The sequence below is a fragment of the Orcinus orca genome, chromosome 5 (assembly GCF_937001465.1).
Source record: "Orcinus orca chromosome 5, mOrcOrc1.1, whole genome shotgun sequence".
NCBI classification, from domain to species: domain Eukaryota; kingdom Metazoa; phylum Chordata; class Mammalia; order Artiodactyla; family Delphinidae; genus Orcinus; species Orcinus orca.
Window position 1 is genome coordinate 142,012,145 of NC_064563.1, and position 19,210 is coordinate 142,031,354.

The window sequence follows — 19,210 nt, forward strand, 5'->3', positions numbered from 1 at the left end:
GCAAGCAGAGGAATTTACCAGTTTTGTTCACTGTAGTAGGAAAGCAGGGAAGATGGATGCACATGATGGTAGGTCTATAGATTTGTTGGTGGGAGGAAGATGAAAAATAAAACTCCAGGCAGCATACTGAGCCTGGCCTTTATACATTAGTATTGCCTTAATAACAACTTGGGAGTCATAAGGAAGGAGGACGCTGGGTCACTCTGATCCCAGTGACATTTTTATGATTGTAGCAAATATGTTTCTGACATCTGTAAGAAGAAAGTCTAGAATGTGGAGCAAAATAATGCCTTTGGGAAAGAACATCAATGGACAACAACAACTACTAAACCTGCCTCTCTTACCTTCGCCAGGCCTTGTGTTTCTTTTAGTCATTTTATTATCAAGCATCTGAGAGGCTGACCAGCAAGCCTGTGTCAAGAGACTGGGCTCTTTTTGTTGTTGTTGTTGTTGTTTTTGCGGTACGCGGGCCTCTCACTGCTGTGGCCTCTCCCGTTGCGGAGCACAGGCTCCAGACGCACAGGCTCAGCGGCCATGGCTCACAGGCCCAGCCGCTCCGCGGCATATGGGATCTTCCCGGACCGGGGCATGAACCCAGTCGGCAGGTGGACTCTCAACCACTGTGCCACCAGGGAAGCCCTGGCCAGATTTTATTAAAGAAAATTTTTTCATGATTTACTTTTCACCAGTCTGTTCTGGCATGCTTCTAATGATATCAGAATCGCCTAGAAAATAAGACACAATAACATTACACATAACATTTATTTAATGGCAACTGGTAATCATCAAATTAGCAATGGTTATCTTCAAAAGTCATTATACTAGCTGTGCTGTCATTTCTCAAGGTTGACCAGATACCTAGAGTCACAGACCTTTTCCACATAAGATGCATCCTGTAAATCAGACTTGGTTTATCACCAGCATTTATAAAGCCACACTAGGAAAAGAACTAGGTCTGGGGGCACATGCATGGTCTTAATACAGTGAATGTTTAGCCTGCCCTGGTTATTACAAAATCAGAAGAACGAGAATATTCACAGCAAACCTTGCATTTTTTAATGCCTCATGCATACCAGGCAGCTTGCAATCGCACACACAATGATCCTGGATTTACAAAGCCCTGGAAGTCAGGACAGCTACAGTAGTGTGATGATTTAAGAAATTGCTGATCTCTAGGAAGAACTATTCAGCCCACTTGAATTATTGAGATCATGGCCTCACTTTCCATTTCATTCTGCAAGTGTGCACATACCCTCAGGTAATTTCTACCAGCTACAGTATCCTGTTGCATATTTAAAGGTTATAAACAATAGCACTTTTTGCTTTGCTTTTGTTTAATGACCAAATGAAGGAGGTAAGTAAGTGAGTGTACTGGCTTCACTTACCTGCATTAGGAGTGCTTTTTGGGGAAGTATTTTCATGTAGCCATAGGAAGCCAAATAAGACATTAGAAAACAGGTTTTTTTTTTTAGATTTTAAATTAAGATATATATTTCACCCCTTATTTGTTTCACTTTATTTGCAATTGAGTTAGTTCAAAACTAAGTGCATTTATTTGATTACTGGCCTGTGTCAGTTGCCCTGATGTGTTTTTTTTTTCTGTTTTTTATTTAATTGTGATACTAAGTGTTAAGCCAGTACTAAGACAGGAAAGAAGATACATAGAGCTTTCAAAGATTATATAGGAAAAAAAAAAAAAAAAAAAAGGATTATATAGGCCCTTGGGCAGGACTTCTTAAATGGGAGCTGCCTTGAGGTCACAAGCTTTCAAATCAATGATTAGGCACTTAATAGAAGGCTTCCCTTCATGACAAGGATAAAATATGGAGCAGATTACACAGGGTGACCCGGGCAGGCCTGGGCCTGAGGCCATGTCTCACTCATGTCCGTGGTGTCTTGCCTGGAGACTTTTATGGTCCTCTCTGCCCCACTGTTTGACCTGGCTTGGTCCAACTGTAGTCACTCTCATAACCTGTCAAACACTCGCACTTGTCCTTCTCTTTTTGTGTATTCCTTCAACTTACATTTAGGAAAACAGCTGAGGGAACGCCCTTCCTGGTACACCCAACAGGCTCTGGAAGTAGAAAGCTCTAATCCTTTTCTGTGGGTTATGTCTCTAAGCTGTTCAAGACTGAATATTGGTTTATGGACTAAGGGGGCAGCTAAAAACCTGCCCATCAAGACCAGGAGTGGGTCAAGGCATCCTTCCTTCACCTCCTGTGGCTCCTCCCATTTAGACAGTTGTTTGCACACCTGTGTGCACTCCTTAGGCAGGTGACCAGTATACAGCACAGGCTCTTCAGGAATACATAATTAATCAAAGCCTAATAACTAGAATAATGTAATCTGAAGAATTAAAATCAACACTCCTGGTATTTGCTCTGTACAGGATGCATATAAATATCTTATTGTCCTCTTCAGCTTATACTTAGTGAGGGAGAATTAGCAATCCCAAATTACTCAATAAAAGGGGCTTATGAGCAGGCACCTAGCTGCATGGACAGTGGTACTGGGGGGGTGTCTTAAAGCTGTGTTTGTATAGCAAGCACATTGGTGTTATATAGATTGTGTATTTATTTGCGTGGCTTGGAGAAATACCTACCCAAGCCATCCCTCGAGTTCTGTTTTAGTGGAGGTGAGAGGGTACCTCTTAGAGAATTTGATGTGGGACGATAGAGAAAAGCTATTATTTCAAATATTTTAGAAGTGTAGGCCCAAAGTTGACAACATTGGTTTAGGAGATCCCCCGATGGAAGTTTGTATTTAAACAAAGATAGGCACCTGGTATCTAAACAGTCTGGAACAGGAGTAATTGAAACAGAGACTCAATTTTCTGTTTTTACAGGGTAGACCAGGGAGTCTGGGGGCTCAGAGATGAAGAAAATTGGGATTGGGTCTAGACACAGAGGGTGAGACCTGGCCACAAGGAATATTATCTGATGTTCTGATGGTGTACTTTTGGGTAACAAAGCACCCAAGCCCCATAGGGTAACATAATGAACATTTCATTATGTTTACAATCTGCAGGTCTATTGATTCCTCTGCTCCAACAAGGCATTGAACGGGGTCCCTGGATGGGATTCAGCTGGCAGCTGGTCTGGTCTGGAGGGTCCAAGACGGCTTCACCCACCTGCTGGGAGGCTGGGCTCAAGTAAACCTCTCCTCTAGCCACTGTGAGTTTCTCCGTCTCATGGGTTTCACATCTCTCCATGTGGAGTTTCCCACAGCGCAGTCCAATGTCTTGCATGGCGGCTCAGGCTCCAAGCACAAGAGCTCCAACAGACAGGCAGTGGAAGCTGCAGGTCTGCGTTGGAATCTGTCACAGCATCACTTTCACTGTATTCTACTGGTCAAAGCAGTCACAGGCCCACTGGGATTCAGTGGGAGGGGACAGAGGCCCCACCTCTCCATGGGAAAATGTCAAAGACTGTGGCCTTCTTTAATCTGCCATATCTGCCATTCAGCTTGAGGTTGGCTTTTGTTCTGCACTAGCTTTAGTCCATCTCTCTCTTCCCCCAACACTTCGTAAAAGTGAGCAAAAGAAGGGGAAGAGGCTGTGTTCTTGCCTGGGACACCCCGGTGTAGACAGGAGTCTCGACCTCAGCTGGCAGCCAGAAATCTGAGGGAGCAGAGATTGAGAGAGAGGTGAGCAGAAGACCTTAAGTCACCTGAGGGATCTGCAGGAGTACCTGGGAGAGCTCTGGATGCCCCACAGTATGTAAAATGAGGGTGGCCATCATCGACTTGAATAATAACAGAAGACCAGAGGACCGGGAAATATCTTGTTCCTACAACAGATTACAATAGCAAACACTCATCTTTTTTGCCTCTTCCACCCAGAAGGTATACTTCACAAAAACAGGGATTATATCTGGCTTTTTTCTCTTTTTTTTTTTTTTTTGGCCATGTCTTAAGCACCCAGCAAGTGCTCAATTACTATTTGTTGAATAAACATACAGCTGTGAATGTATTCCTTGCTATGTGCTGTTAACTGTTGGTGAATAGCAATTACTACATTTAACATAATGACAACACTATGCCATTATAAGCCCCACGTGACAGATAAAGATAATAACCCACCCACAGTTGTTTAAATCCATGCATGTCCAACTTCAAGCCTTTAAGCCAGCTAGGCATTTTGACTCTCCATTCACAAGTATTTCTTCAACCATTGCAATATACACAGCACAGGATCCATCCCTAAGGAGAGTATAGTTTATTTAATCAAAGAAATGAAGACAAATTCACAAAGAGTTGGCAAGAATATAACTAAATAATGATTAAAATATGTCACAAGGCAGTGCAGGAGAACCAATGGCTAAAAAAAACAAGGATAGTAAATTCTGTGAGTCCAGAGGACCCAGAAATGTATGGACTGGGTAAGCTTCACAGAGAGGCTGAGGCTCCTAGGATGGAGATGATGTAATGGATGAGGGAGGGGGTAGGATCAGGAGTGCCTGCCATAAAGTCGGGGGAGAGGGGAGGGGCAAGGGGAAAGGCATGAGTCAAGATGTGGGGACAGTAAAAATGCAAGGCACATTGGAGGAATAGTGACCAGGTTCAAGGGGATATTCGTGCTGGATTTAAAAGTGTTCCCACAAATAACACTCACATAAGAGGTAGAACTAAGAAATGGAAAGATGATTATTGTAATAGAATTTTACCATTAACAGACTAACTTTAGAACGAGCTTCAAGATGGCAGAAGAGTAAGACGCGGATATTACCTTCCTCCCCACAGTTACACCAGAAATACATCTACACGTGGAACAACTCCTACAGAACACCTACTGAACGCTGGCAGAAGACCTCAGACCTCCCCAAAGGCAAGAAAGTCCCCATGTACCTGGATAGGGCAAAAGAAAAAAGAATAAACAGAGACAAAAGAATAGGGATGGGACCTGCACCAGTGGGAGGGAGCTGTGAAAGAGGAAAGGTTTCCACACACTAGAAGCCCCTTCGGTGGGGGAGACTGCGGGTGGCAGAGGGGGGTAGCTTCGAGGCCACAGAGGAGAGCACAGCAACAGGGGTGCGGAGGGCAAAGCAGAGAGATTCCCGCACAGAGGATCGGTGCCAACCGGCACTCACCAGCCTGAAAGGCTTGTCTGCTCACCCCTCGGGGCGGGGGGAACTGGGAGCTGAGGCTCCGGTTTCGGGTTGGATCGCAGGGAGAGGACTGGGGTTGCTGTGAGCACAGGTCACCATCCACACCTCCCCTCCTGGGAGCCCGTGCAGCCCGCCACTTCCAGGGTCCTGGGATCCAGGGACAACTTCCCCGGGAGAACGCACGGCACCTCAGGCTGGTGCAACGTCACGCCGGCCTCTGCCGCCGCAGGCTCGCCCCGCACCCGTGCCCCTCCCTCCCCCCAGCCTGAGTGAGCCAGAGTCCCCGAATCAGCGGCTCCCTTAACCCCGTCCTCTCTGAGCGAAGAACAGACGCCCTCCGGCGACCTACACGCAGAGGCGGGGCCAAATCCAAAGCTGAACCCTGGGAGCTGTGCGAACAAAGAAGAGAAAGTGAAATCCCTCCCAGGCAGGCTCAGGAGCAGAGGATTAAATCTCCACAATCAACTTGATGTACCCTGCATCTGTGGAATACCTGAATAGACAACGAATCATCTCAAACTGAGGAGGTGGACTTTGGGAGCAACTATATATATATATATATATATATATACACACACACACACACACACACACATATATATATATATATACACACACATATATATATACATATATATATACACACATATATATATATATACACACACATATATATATATATATATATATATATATTTCCCCCGTTTTCTTTTTTGTGAGGGTGTATGTGTGTGCTTCTGTGTGTGATTTTTCTCTGTATAGCTTTGCTTTTCCCATTTATCCTAGGGTTCTCTCCGTCCTTTTTTTTTTTTTTTTTTAGTATAGTTTTTAGTGCTTGTTATCATTGGTGGATTTGTCTTTTGATTTGGTTGCTCTCTTCCTTCTTTCTTTCTTTTTTAATTTTTATTATTTTTTTAAATAATAATTTTTTATTTTACTTTATTTTATCTTATCTTCTTCTTTCTTTCTTTCTTTCTTTTCCTCCCTTTTATTCTGAGCTGTGTGGAAGAAAAGCTCTTGGTGCTCTGGCCAGGCATCATGTCTGTGCCTCTGAGATGGGAGACCCAAGTTCAGAACACTGGCCCACCAGAGACCTTCCAGCTCCACATAATATCAACCAGCGAAAATCTCCCAGAGATCTCCATCTCAACACCAAAACCTAGCTCCACTAAACGACCAGCAAGCTCCAGTGCTGGACATCTTATGCCAAACAACTAGCAAGACAGGAACACATCCCCACCCATTAGCAGATAGGCTGCCTAAAGTCATAATAAGGCCACAAACACCCCAAAAAACACCACCAGACATGGACCTGCCCACCAGAAAGACAAGATCCAGCCTCATCCACCAGAACACAGGCACTAGTTCCCTCCACCAGGAAGCCTACACAACCCATTGAACCAACTTTAGCCACTGGGGGCAGAAACAAAAAACAACCGGAACTATGAACCTGCAGCCTGTGAATAGGAGACCCCAAACACAGTAAGTTAAGCAAAATGAGAAGACAGAAAACACACAGCAGATGAAGGAGCAAAGTAAAAACCCACTGGACCAAACAAATGAAGAGGAAATAGGCAGTCTACCTGAAAAAGAGTTCAGAAAAATGATAGTAAAGATGATCCAAAATCTTGGAAATAGAATAGAGAAGATACAAGAAATGTTTAACAAGGGCCTAGAAGAACTAAAGAGCAAATAAACAATGATGAACAACACAATAAATGAAATTAAAAATTCTCTAGAAGGAATCAATGGCAGAATAACTGAGGCAGAAGAACGGATAAGTGACTTGGAAGATAAAATAGTGGAAATAACTACTGCAGAGCAGAATAAAGGAAAATGAATGAAAAGAATTGAGAACAGTCTCAGAGACCTCTGGGACAACATTAAACGCACAAACATTCAAATTATAGGGGTTTCAGAAGAAGAAGAGAAAAAGAAAGGGACTGAAAAAATATTTGAAGATATTATAGTTGAAAACTTCCCTGATATGGGAAAGGAAATAGTTAATAAAGTTCAGGAAGCACAGAGAGGTCCCATACAGGATAAATCCAAGGAGAAACACACCAAGACACATATTAATCAAACTATCAAAAATTAAATACAAAGAAAAAGTATTAAAAGCAGCAAGGGAAAAACAACAAATAACATACAAGGGAATCCCCATAAGCTTAACAGCTGATCTTGCAGCAGAAATTCTGCAAGCCAGAAGGGAGTGGCAGGGCATATTTAAAGTGATGAATGAGAAAAACCTACAACCAAGATTACTCTACCCAGCAAGGATCTCATTCAGATTTGATGAATAAATTAAAACCTTTACAGACAAGCAAAAGCTAAGAGAATTCAGCACCATGAAACCAGCTTTACAACAAATGGTAAAGGAACTTCTCTAGGCAGGAAACACAAGAGGAGGAAAAGACCTACAATAACAAACCCAAAACAATTAAGAAAATGGTAATAGGAAAATATATATCAATAATTACCTTAAATGTAAATGTATTAAATGCTCCCACCAAAAGACATAGACTGGCTGAATGGATACAAAAACAAGAGCAGTATATATCCTGTCTTCAAGACACCAACTTCAGACCTAGGGACACATACAGACTGAAAGTGAGGGGATGGAAAAATATATTCCATGCAAATGGAAATCAAAAGAAACCTGGAGTAGCAATTCTGATATCAGACAAAATAGACTTTAAAACAAAGACTATTAAAAGAGACAAAGAAGGACACTACATAAAGATCAAGTGATCAATCCAAGAAGAAGATATAACAATTGTAAATATTTATGCACCCAACATAGGAGCACCTCAATACATAGGGCAAATACTAACAGCCATAAAAGGGGAAATCAACAGTAACACAGTCATAGTAGGGGACATTAACATCCCACTTTCACCAATGGACAGATCATCCAAAATGAAAATAAATAAGGAAACACAAGCTTTAAATGATACATTAAACAAGATGGACTTAATTGATATTTATGGTACAGTCCATCCAAAAACAACAGAATACACTTTTTTCTCAAGTGCTCATGGAACATTCTCCAGGATAGATCATATCTTGGGTCACAAATCAAGCCTTGGTAAATTTATGATATGTTAAATTTATCATGTCATTTATGATATGATATTGAAATCATATCAAGTATCTTTTCTGACCACAATGCTATGAGACAAGATATCAATTACAGGAAAAATATCTGTAAAAAATACAAACACATTGAGGCTAAACAATACACTACTTAATAACCAAGAGATCACTGAAGAACTCAAAGAGGAAATCAAAAAATTCCTAGAAAAAAATGGCAGTGAAAACACAACGATCCAATAAGCTATGGGATGCAGCAAAAGCAGTTGTAAGAAGGAAGTTTATAGCTATATAATCCTACCTTAAGAAACAAGAAACATCTCAAATAAACAACCTAACCTTAAACCTATAGCAATTAGAGAAAGAAGAACAAAAAAAACCCCAAAGTTAGCAGAAGGAAAGAAATCATAAAGATCAGATCAGAATTAAATGAAAAAGAAATGAAGGAAACTGTGGCAAAGATCAGTAAAACTAAAAGCTGGTTCTTTGAGAAGATAAACAAATGGATAAACCATTAGCCAGACTCATGAAGAAAAAAAGGGAGAAAACTCAACTCAATAGAATTAGAAATGATAAAGGAGAAGTAGCAACTAACACTGCAGAAATACAAAGGATCACAAGAGATTACTACAAGCAACAATATGCCAATAAAATGGACAACCTGGAAGAAATGGACGCATTCTTAGAAATGCAAAACCTTCTGGGGCAGAACCAGGAAGAGATAGAAAATATGAACAGACGTATCACAAGCACTGAAATTGAAACTGTTGTTAAAAATCTTCCAGCAAACAAAAGCCCAGGACCAGATGGCTTCACAGGCGAATTCCATCAAATATTTAGAGAAGTGCTAATACCTATCCTTCTCAAACTCTTCCAAAATATAGCAGAGGGAGGAGCACTCTCAAACTCATTCTACGAGGCCACCATCACTCTGATACCAAAACCAGACAAAGATGTCACAAAGAAGGAAAACTACAGGCCAGTATCACTGATGAACATAGATGCAAAAAGCCTCAACAAAATACTGGCAAACAGAATCCAACAGCACATTAAACGGATCATACACCATGATCAAATGAGGTTTATGCCAGGAATGCAAGGATTCTTCAATATATGCAAATCAATCAGTGTGATACACCATATTATCAAATTGAAGGAGAAAAAACATATGGTCATCTCAATAGATGCAGAGAAAGCTTTCAACAAACTTCAACACCCATTTATGATAAAAAACCCTCCTGAAAGTAGGCATAGAAGGAACTTACCTCAACATAATAAAGGCCATATATGACAAACAAATAGCGAACATTGTCCTCAATGGTGAAAACCTGAAAGCATTTCCACTAAGATCAGGAACAAGACAAGGTTGCCCACTCTCACCACTATTATTCAACATAGTTTTGGAAGTTTTAGCCACAGCCATCAGAGAAGAAAAAGAAATAAAAGGAATCCAAATCAGAAAAGAAGAAGTAAAGCTGTCACTGTTTGCAGATGACACAATACTATACATAGAGAATCCTAAAGATGTTACCAGAAAACTACTAGAGCTAATCAATGAACTTGGTAAAGTAGCAGGATACAAAATTAATGCACAGAGATCTCTTGCATTCCTATAACACTAACGATGAAAACTCTGAAAGTGACATTAAGGAAACACTCCCATTTACCATTACAACAAAAAGAATAAAATACCTAAGAATAAACCTACCTAAGGAGACAAAAGACCTGTATGCAGAAAACTATAAGACACTGATGAAAGAAATTAAAGATGATACAAATAGATGGAGAGATATACCATGTTCTTGGATTGGAAGAATCAAAATTGTGAAAACGACTCTACCTCCCAAAGCAATCTACAGATTCAATACAATCCCTATCAAACGACCACTGGCATTTTTCACAGAACTAGAACAAAAAAATCTCACAATTTGTATGGAAACACAAAAGATCCCGAATAGCCAAAGCGATCTTGAGAAAGAAAAACAGAGCTGGAGGAATCAGGCTCCCTGACTTCATAGTATATTACAAAGCTACAGTGATCAAGACAGTATGGTACTGGCACAAAAACAGAAATATAGATCAGTGGAACAGGATAGAAAGCCCAGAGATAAACCCACGCACATATGGTCACCTTATCTTTGATAAAGGAAGCAAAAATATACAGTGGAGAAAAGACAGCCTCCTCAATAAGTAGTGATGAGAAAACTGGACAGCTACATGTAAAAGAAGGCAATCAGAACACTCCCTAACATCCTACACAAAAATAAACTCAAAAGGGATTAAAGGCCTAAATGTAAGGCCAGACACTATCAAACTCTTAGAGGAAAACATAGGCAGAACACTCTATGACATACATCACAGCAAGATCCTTTCTGACCCACCTCCTAGAGAAATGGAAATAAAAACGAAAATAAACAAATGGGACCTAATGAAACTTAAAATCTTTTGCACAGCAAAGGAAACCATAAACAAGGCGAAAAGACAACCCTCAGAATGGGAGAAAATATTTGCAAATGAAGTAACTGATTAACGGTTAATCTCCAAAATTTACCAGCAGCTCATGCAGCTCAATATCAAAAAAACAAAAAACCCAATCCAAAAATGGGCAGAAGACCTAAATAGACATTTCTCCAAAGAATATATACAGATTGCCAACAAACACATGAAAGAATGCTCAGCATCATTAATCATTAGAGAAATATAAATCAAAACTACAATGAGATATCATCTCACACCAGTCAGAATGGCCATCATCAGAAAATCTACAAGCAACAAATGCTGGAGAGGGTGTGGAGAAAAGGGAACCCTCTTGCACTCTTGGTGGGAATGTAAATTGATACAGCCACTATGGAGAACAGTATGGAGGTTCCTTAGAAAACTAAAAATAGAACTACCATATGACCCAGCAATCCCTCTACTGGGCATATACCCTGAGAAAACTATAATTCCAAAAGAGTCATGTACCACAATGTTCATTGCAGCTCTATTTATAATAGACAGGACATGGAAGCAGCCTAAGTGTCCATCAACAGATGAATGGATAAAGAAGATGTGGCACATATATACAATGGAATATTACTCAGCCATAAAAAGAAATGAAATTGGGTTATATGTAGTGAGGTGTATGGACCTAGAGACTATCATACAGAGTGAAGTAAGTCAGAAAGAGAAAACCATATACCGTATGCTAACACATATATATGGAATCTAAGGAAAAAAAAAAAAGGTCATGAAGAACTAGCATCAAGACAGGAATAAAGATGCAGACCTACTAGAGAATGGACTTCAGGATAAGGTGAGGGGGAAGGGTAAGCTGGGACAAAGTGAGAGAGTGGCATGGACATATATACACTACCAAATGTAAAATTTCTAGTGAGCAGTAGCCGCATAGCACAGGGAGGTCAGCTCGGTGCTCTGTGACCACCTAGAAGGGTGGGATAGGGATGGTGGGAGGGAGAGAGACACAAGAGGGAAGAGATATGGAAATATATGTATGTGTATAACTGATTTACTTTGTTATAAAGCAGAAACTAACACACCATTGTAAGACAATTATGCTCCAATAAAAATGTTAAAAAAATAGACCCAACACAGCCATAAATAAATAAATTAATTTTAAAAAATGATTAACTTTAGTTAAACATAAACAATCATGGAATATATATATTTTTAAATTTATGTGGAGTACAGTCTACTTTCTTGTACAGTTTTATGAGTTTTGACAAATGTATACAGTTATATAACCATCATCATAATCAAGGCACAGAACTGTTTCATCATCAAAAAATAACCTCTATGTACAGCGCCCTCATGTCAACCCTGATCATGTGATTGTAACTGTACGTCCAGTTGTATATTTGTGGCGACATTCAAAATGTTATGCAGATTTTTGTTTAATTTCCTGCATAGCTTGGTGGTATCCAGTCTCTTGTTGGTTCTAGGATAGGGGGTAAAAACTAGAGTGGCTTTGAGGTTCTAGGAAGGAAAAGTACAAACAAAAGAGAAAGTCCTGAGATAGAGTAGAATACAACCATTGTGTGTTTCACTCCACATTCCTTTTAGGAAAATATGAGCATGCTGTTTAAGGAGAGAACAGGAGTTCTCCAAACCAGTGCTCTAACAACTGAAATGATGATGATACTGATGCTGATGGTGATGATGATAATGATGGTGATGGTGATGATGTTTCAATAAAAAAGAGATGGCTCAGGCCCATTTTATGATATGTGTCACCCAATTGTTGTAATTCCTTCCTAGAAAAGTCAGTACTTAGTTAAATCAAGCATTTATTTTTCATTTTTTATCATATGACTAGGGAAATGGTTATAAAAGATCCCTGGATCAGAAGCCCCAAAGGCTGAGGCTGGGACATTAACAGGTCTCAGGACCCAGAGCAAAACATCTAACTTCTTTGGCTTTTTCTTTTGATCTCTGCAAAAGGTGGACATTTGACTAGAATGACTTCTAAGAGCCCCTTAATTAGGAACAAGAACTGGATGGATAATGTTTTTGGGAAACAGCTTACAAGCAATCCTTTGACTATTTCCTTTGGCTGTGTCCTTCAATTATTACAGGTTCCCTTCCCCCCCTGCCCCTGGGCCATCCTCATCCCTCTCTTAGCATGTCACCCCTGCCTATTGCCTAGCCTCCTACTTATTCCTGATCCCAGTTTAATGTCCTGATGATTAGTCCTCCCCTTGGGATCACTATCTATCCTCACTCCTGGTGTTGGCAGCTCTTGCTGTCACTGTGACCTGTGGAATCCCTGTTACCATGACTAGCCTTTCCTTCTCTGCCATCTTCACTCATCTACCTCCCCATCTTGACTACAATCTGCTCCCCACTGATGAACTTTCCTCAACCTTTTACACGGAGGTCACTCCTTCTCCAAATTCTCTGTTCCTAGGGTGCATAGGAGAGAGAGGTCAACAGAATTGTTTTTCACAATTGTGGTGGAGGGGGACCAACAGTTGGAAATTTATAAAAGTTGTTAGAAAAAATTATGCAAAATTTAGAAATTCAGCAAAAAAGTAGGTGGCATGTCCTTCACTATCATACTGGGGCAGAGGTCACTCAAGGATTGACCAGGAAATTAACTTAGTTCATCTCATTGCTTATTATTGATCAAAATAATAAGATGAAGTTACTTGTTAAAGTTTTTTGGTCTGATATAGACACAAATAATTTCTGTTTGTTGGAACTGATGACCATAAAGTTTTACAGTCTGTTGGACATTTATTGGTTTTATATCTAACTAAACAATCTTATTCTAACATTACTCTGTTAAGTTGCCTATAAATATCTTAGCTTCTCAGATGTTCTTTGAACCAGTCATAACATCTTAGTGGTTCCCTCATTAATTAATAAGTTAAAATCTTTAACACTTGTTCATTTTATATTTGCCCAGAGTTTAATTTTGCCTTTCTGAAAATTAAACTCTATCAAAGTAAAGCCCTGGCAGATAGAAAGTGCTATGCACTCCATTTGTGGGAAAAATGGATGATAAAGCTGAGGAGAAAGGTTTCTAAAGATCGTCTTATGGTGAGTAATCTGTACCTGGTTCAGCAGGCAATGGAGAACCACTGAAGGTTTTTTAAAAAGGAAATTGGCTTGGTTGGAATTGTGTTTTCACTAGGTTTACCTGGCAGACATATGTAGTCTAATCGAATTGAGGAAAGAAGAAAGAGAAGCTAGTGAAGGTGTTGTGGCAGTCACCCCTGTTGGAAGAAATGAAGGCCTGGATTAGGGGGAAGAAGGGGGATTTCATGGTCAGGAGGACCTTGAGGACCAGGTAGATTCCCTGGTCGCAGGAAATAAAATAAGAAGGTAAAGGAAAGGTCTGTGCCCCCAGTGCAGAGCCAGTGAGACGGCAAGTCAGAAGTGCTTAAGAGTTCAATATCAAGACACATAGCACCTCCATTCTTATGAGAAATATTTCCAAGGATTCAGTATTGTCAGGTCCTGGTATCTATGTCAGGTATCTATGACTCACGTATGCTTGTAAGAGCACCCTAACTTTACTGGGAAAAGCAGATAAAAAATAAATATATTCTGCTCAGGTCTATTGGCTTTTCTTATCTCAAAAATGGAAATAACTTTGCTGGACCTCCTCATTCTCTTCCTAAGAAATATCGGGTTGCTGGCTCTCCAGGTATTGCATCCCAGACCTCTTCCTCTCATCCCACTGGACACAGCCTGGTTTCCTTCTTTGGTATAATAATGTCATTTTAAGGACAATCACATCATCTGAATGTGCTGTTATTTTGGTTCTGCCTTTAAACCACATAAGCGAGCCAAATGCTGATAAAGCAACACATCTGAGCTTCCCACATTTGTTCAGAACCGAGGGGCATTTAATGTTTATGCATTGAGAATATGAGAATGAGAACAGCAGGACACTTAAGCCAGAGACCACTGTTTCTTATTTAATATCTTTAGACATGAAAAGATTTGCATCTGGATTTCAATGGAATCACCCTGAGAACACTTAATTTCAACAGTTTGAGAAAAGTGCTCTTTCATCAGGACTGTTTCTAATAGTTTTAGACATGCCGGTGACAATGACTGATGTCCATGTCTCTCTCCTGGCAGCCTGACTGCAGGACCAGGTCGCATTCACTGTCAGGGAGCAACCTGCAATATCTCTTTCAGAGCTTCTGAATGCAGCAGGGAACCAGTTTGCTCAACCACCATCATTATTAACAAAACAATAAGGATTTAAAAAATCCCCTGGGAATTCTGGCAGTGTATCAAACATGAGGCAATTAGGACTATGCCTTTGGAGAGGTGACCTGGCTATTTTCATGATAACCCCAAACATCTTATGAGTTACATTTCTCACTACTCCCTCGGCCCTGTGTATCAGTCGTATCAAATCTATCCGTGTTATCCGAGCGCTCTGTTTTCTTTCCTCCTGCAATTATTACCCTAATGGCCATAGTGGGGATGCAGCAGGTTTTAGAGAATTATTTCATGGGTTGGCATGGCAGAGAGCACTCCCCACATGACCTAAACAAAAATAGGCAGAACACACAGTATTAGCATATATGCAAATATATACAACTAGGAAAAATGGGCATTTATATAAACTTACAGGGCACCTGCTGCAGTCACAGCCCAGTTCTGCTGCCAGGAGGGAGAGAGAATCAGATATACTGTCTCTGCATGAGCTTGAAGAAGGGGTGGGTTCCTCATCAAATGTTCAACTCCACTTGATTTGTAATAGATTCTGAGCTGGGTGCTAATGAGGAAATAAAGCTTTGGCTCCTTCTTCCTTAATTTGTAAACTTTATTACTGATAGTTTTTAATCTTTCCATCTTCTCATTTACACTCATGTTCTAACGTTCAAGTCACTCTGCTCTGCCCAAGAACCCACCCCAGACATGGTTAAGAGATGATGACAAACTAGACCCACAGCATGTCTTGGGCAGGAACTGAACTTCCCTCAATGCCTCTTCTCTCCCCAAGATGAGGCTGCTCATTAACTCAGATGACAAATCCTGGAAAATCTGGATGGAGCATGTTGTACCACTTCACTGTGCCATTTGCTATTTCTGTTCTTTGGGTAGACCAGAAGGACTTGGCAGATCAATGGATAATATATCTTGTTCCCTACCGGTCAACATCTGTGCATTTTCAGGAATGTCCCTCACCTGCACCTCAACACACACATATGTATATCCCTCCACTTGGGCAGTTTCTAAGACTTTGGGAAAATCCAAAGGAGTTCCTTATAACACAAAGTGCCTCGGGTTGCATGGGACTGTGGGAAGGTACAGAGCCAGAGTTCTGGCTCAGGGAATAGCTCCACCCTCCCTCCTTCTCCTCCTCCCCACAGACACCCACACCAACCCAAGCAGCCTTTGCTGTCTGGTGCCTGCCTCAACCCAACAGGGGAAGGAGACTTGGTCAGGGTCAAGGTGACAAGCATGTAACTCTCAGCAATCATGAAAACAGCTGGGTTTTGTGTTGATCTCTCTAAAATTAGGTTTCAAACCTTCATATATGCTTTACCAACAGACAGAACTGTAATTCTGCCTGAAAGTGTTAATTAAATGACTCCTGAATGATCTGATTTCATGAGACATAATAGCATCTGTTGGAGCAACAGTTCCATTGTTCGAAACACGAGAACTATAAATAGGAGCGAACTGACAGCCCTTTTAGTGTGGTTATTTATGCGACGATGAACATGGACTTGTGGGAACTGAGCTCATCAACAACAGAATCTGAACAAGGGAAGGATGCATTTGCCTATAGCATTAATCTGTATCTACAGGCTGGCAGGAGAAAATCAATGTGGCTTCCGGGGAGAGAAGGCACCTCACCAGGAGATTAATAACATGAAAGAATTAGGACATTTATAGTGAAAATTAACCCATATCCTTAAAAAAAAACCTTAATTTTGAGAGAGTTTCAGAAATGCAGAGGAATAGCAAAAATAGTACGAGGTTCTTGTATCCCCTTCACCTAGTGTCTCCTAAATTAACGTCTAATTAAACCCCAGTACAAGGATCACAACTAAGAAATTCACATTTGTACAATACTGTTAACTAAACTGAAGATGTTATTCAGATTTCACCAGTTTTTCCACAAACGTTATTTTTCTGTTCCACATCCAGTCCAGGATGTCACCTCGCATTTATTTGTTATGTCTCCTTGGTCTCTTCCAATCTGTGAACATTCTTCTGTCTTTTCTTGTCTTCCAAGACCTTGACAGTTTTGAAGAGTGCTGGTCAGGTACTCAGCAGAATATCCTTCAGACTGGGTCTGTCTGATGTCTTCTCATGATTAGATTGAGCTTGTGCATTTGGGGATGAATACCACCGAGGTGATGGATCCTCCTTAGTGCATCAGGTCAGGGGGTCCATGATGTCTATCTGTCTTACTACTGGTGATACTAACCTTGACCCTAGGCTAGGGGGATGTCAGCCAAGATTCTCCACAGTGAACTTACTGTTTCCCTTTGTAATGAATAAATATGTAGTTTGAGAGAGATCATTTGAGACTGTGAAAATGACGTGTTTCTTCTTAAAACTTTGCTCACTCTTTTTAGCATCCATTGGTGGATCTTGACTGAATTTTTTACTGTGTGGCTCCAATGGTGATTTTCTATTTTCTTCATTCTTTCTGCATTTACTAATTGAAATTTCTCTAGAAGAAAGTTATTTCTCCTCCTCACTTATTTATTTATGCAGTTATTTTTTTTTCCTCGGTATGAACTGAAGGGTCATTTATTTTATTCTTTGGGTTGTGTTTCATTACTCTATTTTGTTGCTCAGATTGTTTCATCTTTAGCACTGGGAGATCTTCAGCTCTTCCTCCCCCCGTTGTATGCTTCCATCCTTTTTGTTTGAGCATGTTCTTACTTTCTGGCACTGTAGCCATGGAATCAACTTCTTCTCCACAAGCCCCAGTTTCTATTATTGCAAACTAGAACTTAAGAACCATGATCCGGGCACTAGATGTGCTCATTGCTACTGTGGTGTCATTGCTTCTAAGTCTTTCTGCCGACAGAACCAGGAAATACATATATTACACTAACCCATACACACATCTATATTTCTGCACACACTTATCTATGCATATCATTTATAAAAACATAAGTTCATACTGATACTTCTGAGTCCAGCCCACCACCACACAGTTCAGGCTAGCCACCCCCTCCTTATTTGTAATTACTTTGACTGTGAGAAACCTGACTCTCATTATCTGCAATACATTTCTTATCTGTTCAGTCCTAGTACACACATAAAGTGGTTTAAAACTGCTAACCCATACCCCAGAGGAAAAACAAATTTATCAAATAAAGTACCGTGTCACGTACAGTTCTTTCTGTCTTTAGCTTTTCGGTATCCAGTCTAAACAGGTTTCCCAAAGACACATAAATCACCTCTTTTCTTCCCCACTCTTAGAGAGCTTACATGATTTTCTTGTAATACATTTAGATTCATTTCTCACAGTCTGCTTTCCCTCTTGAGTCTTCCCTCCACCCAACATGCTTGTTGAGTTTTAGAATGTAATTTACAGTCAGCAAATTCACTCTTTGTGTTTTAAGAATTTTGGAAAAATGAAAAGTCATTTATTGACTGCCACAGTTCCTTAGAGACCAAGTCCATCCCCCATCTCCCAAATTCCCTCATAATTTCCATTTGCAGTCAACCCTTACCATCATCACCCAACCCCTGGCAACCACTGCTCTGCTTTCCATCTTTATAGCTCAGCCTTATCCAGAATGTCATATAATAGAATCATACAATATGTAGCCCTTGGGGTTGGACTTGTTTCACACAGCAACTTAAGATTCATCTGTGTTGTTGTTTAAATCAAAAGTTCATTCCTATTTGTTCCTGAGTAATATTCCACTGTATGGTGCACCATAGTCTATTCATTGCCTCTTGGAGGTCACATGGGCTATTTCCAGCTTTGGGAAATGATGAATAAGTCTTCTATAGAAATTCACAATCAGGTCTTTATGTGAACATAAATTTTCCTTTTCTTGAGTAAATAGTTAGGAAGGGGATTGCTGAGTGATATAGTAGGTGTATATTTAACAGCATAAGAAAATGGTCAACTGTTCACCAAAGCAGTTTATCATTTTGCATTCTCACCAGCAAACTAGCAATGCACAGGAGTAGTAGTTGCTCTGCATTCTTGCTGGTATAAGATATTGTCAAGTTTTTCAGTTTTAGTCATTCTAATAGGTGGGTAGTGGTATTACAGTGTGGTGTTATTTACATTTCCCTAATGACTGATAATGTTATCCATATTTAAAATGCTTATATGCCATCATTGGTGACATACATGTTTGGATCATTTGCTTATTTTTTTAAAAACTGAGCTGCTTGTTTTCTTAATTTTTGAGTTTTGAAAGTTCTTTCTTCTGGACAAAAGTCCTTTGTCAGAAATATGATTTTCAAATATTTTCTCTCCATTTGTGACTTGTCTTTTCAATTTCTTAAGTATGTCCTTTCAGAGCAAAAGTTTTTAAATTTGATAAAGCCCAATTTAT

At 40.2% G+C, this 19,210-nt stretch overlaps 1 non-coding gene across 1 annotated transcript; it reads right to left on the reverse strand.

Moving 5' to 3' along the window:
* Window positions 1-909: 909 nt before the first annotated feature.
* On the reverse strand, window positions 910-1,040 carry LOC117199332 (small nucleolar RNA SNORA72). The gene has a single exon (XR_004480559.1). It is a non-coding gene; the product is annotated as a small nucleolar RNA SNORA72 (small nucleolar RNA).
* Between the last annotated feature and the right edge of the window lie 18,170 nt (window positions 1,041-19,210).